This window comes from Panthera uncia (genome assembly GCF_023721935.1).
Source record: "Panthera uncia isolate 11264 chromosome B2 unlocalized genomic scaffold, Puncia_PCG_1.0 HiC_scaffold_24, whole genome shotgun sequence".
In the NCBI taxonomy this organism is placed as follows: domain Eukaryota; kingdom Metazoa; phylum Chordata; class Mammalia; order Carnivora; family Felidae; genus Panthera; species Panthera uncia.
The window spans coordinates 16,730,130-16,733,627 of NW_026057580.1; the positions used below are offsets into that span (position 1 = coordinate 16,730,130).

Below are 3,498 nucleotides of genomic sequence, written 5' to 3' on the forward strand. Positions count from 1 at the left end.
ATATTTGGCTACCCTCTCCAAAATAGTGAAGAACAATTAGTTTTATTGATCTAGTGAATGTCCTTTTATTAAAGCAGTCTCAAAATCACATGTGGGTTTTGACAAGTTCTGTCTCAATATTTGCTCCAGTAGAATTTGTGGTCGTTAAAATCTCCTGGCCACATTAATGTGGACACTGAAGGCAGACCACCACAGTCATCTGAGAAGCTGTTTGTATTTTAATCTAAATGCAAGCCTTAATTTTTATACCTGGTAAATCCCATCACATTATCATTTACCCACTGTTTGAAAATACTATCTTTTAAAAGGATACTAGTGTTTCTTTCCACTTTATTTCAATTCTATATTTGAATATTATTCTTTTTACATCTCCATTCATGTAACTGACACTATTATTAGAGAGGACAAAGTCAAATGGCATTTTCATAGACCCATAGCAATTATCAATATCTTTTCCTAATATCTTTCTTGTAGTATATATTTAAATACAGGAACATTCAATTTTACATGATAAAGTCTTTAATATGAATTTTTGTTGATTAAGGAGTTCTCTGGCCACAGTTTGCAAGGAAATCAGCATTTTCTTAAAACATCTGAAATCTTACAGTAATATGGATATATTATTAATAAACGACTATATCTTGTGGAAATTTTCTTTATGTAATTTTGAAATGTATTAGTTTGTATTATCACCTAACAACTCGTGTGTTTATGTTTTGGTTTTCCACTTTTAAAGTGAAACTCAGAAATATTGCGTCAAACTAACTACTTGTCATAAGGGCATGTTTTACAATTGCATTTAAGCTTTTCTTAAAAAGATTACATCAGGTGGCTTTGAATGAAGAGAGTTAAGGGTATAAATGATTCCAGGTTTCTCTTGGATTCTGGTTTCCATCACTAAGTCTCACCTTGTTCCTCTTCTCTCCTCTAAACTCCCTTATTTATAACTAGCCAATTGATTATATAGTTGTCCTCTCTAAGACCTTTTTGTAACACTGTTCCAGAGCCTTCTCCAGTTTGAATAAATGTTCTTGGTGCTACGCAGTTTTTTCTCATCAGTATGCAAACTCAATGACCAACTATGACAGAGAAAATTCAAAAGACATAAAAGATGGGAAATATTAAATGACAGAGGTGGATTTTCCTGTACTAACAGGGAATCAAATGACTGTCTAGGTACCTGCTTGTGCTTTTCTTCTAGGAAATTCTCTAGCAGTTAAGATAAGCAACTAAATTTATCCAAAGACATATCTAAAAGACATATACGTTAAGATCACCTATCTTTACAGATCATATACAGTGCTCACTTTGGCATCGCATACACTAAAATTGGAGCGATACAGAGAAGGTTGGCCTGGCTCCTGTGCAAGGATGACAAGCACATTTGTAAAACATTCCATATTTTTATCTGTATCTTAGGAGTTCGAGAAGAAGAAGAAGAGAGAGAGAAAGGGGCAAAAGGTTTACTTGAACAAATTACAGCTGAGAACTTCCCTAATCTGGGGAAGGAAGCAGACATCCAAATCCAGGAGGCACAGAGAACTCCCTTCAGATTCAACAAGAATAGGTCTTCACCATGGCATATCATAATGAAACTGGAACAATACAAAGATAAAGAGAGAATTCTGAAAGCAGCTAGGGAAAAATGGGCCTTCACCTACAAGGGTAGACACATAAGGGTAGTAGCAGACCTGTCCTCTGAAACTTGGCAGGCCAGAAGGGTGTGGCAAGAAATATTCAATGTGATGAATAGAAAAAATATGCAGCCAAGAATCCTTTATCCAGAAAAGTTGTCATTCAGAATAGAAGGAGAGATAAAGGTCTTCCCAAACAAACAAAAACTGAAGGAATTCATCACCACTAAACCAGCCCTGCAAGAGATCCTAAGGGGGATCCTGTGAGTGAAATGTTGCAAGGACCACAAAGTACCAGAGATACCACTACAAGCATGAAACCTACAGATATCACAATCACTCTAAACCCATATCTTTCAATAATAACTCTGAATGTAAATGGACTAAATGCTCCAATCAAAAGACACAGGGTATCAGAATGAATAAAAAACAAGATCCATCTATAAGTTGTCTACAAGAGACTCATTTTAGACCTGAGGAACCTTCAGATTGAAAGTGAGGGGATGGAGAACCATCTATCATGCTACTGGAAGTCAAAAGAAAGCTGGAGTAGCCATACTTATATCACACAAACTAGATTTTAAACTAAAGACTATAACAAAAGATGAAGAAGGACATTATATCATAATTACAGGGGTCTATCTATCAAGAAGAGCTAACAATTATAAATGTTGATGCCCCCGACTTGGTATATCCATATATATAAATCAATTAATCACAAACATAAGCAATCTTATTGGTAAGAATACAATAATTGCAGGGGATGTTAATACTCCACTTATAACAAAGGACAGATCATCTAGGCAGAAAATCCATAAAGAAATAATGGCTTTGAATGATACTCTGGACCAGATGGACTTGAAAGATATATTCAGAACTTTTCATCCAAAAGCAGCAGAATACACATTCCTCTCGAGTATACATAGAACATTCTCCAAGATAGACCACATACTGGGGCACAAAACAGCCCTCAATAAATATAAAAGAATTGAAATCATACCATGCATATTTTCATATCACAACGCTATGAAACTTGAAATCAACCACAAGAAGAAATTTGGAAAGCCTCCGGATGCATGGAGGTTAAAGAACATACTACTAGAGAATGAATTAATGGGTCAACCAGGCAATTAAAGAAGAAATTAAAAATCTATGGAAGCAAATGAAAAGGAAAACATGACAGTCCAAACCCCTTGGAATGCAACAAAAGCAGCCCTAAGGGGAAGATATGTTGCAATCCAGACCTATCTCAAGAAACAAGAAAAATCTAACACACAAAACCTAACTGCACAACTAATAAAACTAGAAGGAGAACAGAAAAGAAATCCCAAAACCAGCAGAAGAAAATAAATAATAAAGATTAGAGATGAAATAAACAATATAAAATCCAAAAAAAACCCCAGTAAAACAGGTAAATGAATCTAAGAGCTAGTTTAAAAAAAAAATAAACAAAATTTATAAACTCCTAGCCATACTTCTCAAAAAGAAAAGAGAGAGAATCCAAATAGATAAAATGAAGAATGAAAGAGGAGAGATCACAACCAACACCACAGAAATACGAACAAGTATTAGAGAATACTATGAAAATTATTTGTCAACAAACTGGACAACCTGGAAGAAATGGACAAATTCCTAGAAACCCACACACTGCCAAAACTCAAATGGGAAGAAATAAAAAATTTGAACAGACCTATAACCAGTGAATAAATTGAATCAGTTATCAAAAATCTCTCAACAAGTAAGAGTCCTGGGCCAGATGGCTTCCCAGGGGAATTCTACCAAAAATTTAAAGCAGACTTAGTACCTATTCTTCTCAAGCTGTTCCAAAAAATAGAAACGAAAGGAAAGCCTCTGGACTCATTCT

General features: G+C 34.8%; 1 non-coding gene across 1 annotated transcript; it reads left to right on the forward strand.

The window, feature by feature from the left end:
* The first annotated feature begins 1,299 nt into the window (after positions 1-1,299).
* LOC125939178 (U6 spliceosomal RNA) lies at positions 1,300-1,406 on the forward strand. The gene has a single exon (XR_007462941.1). It is a non-coding gene; the product is annotated as a U6 spliceosomal RNA (small nuclear RNA).
* Positions 1,407-3,498: the final 2,092 nt, after the last annotated feature.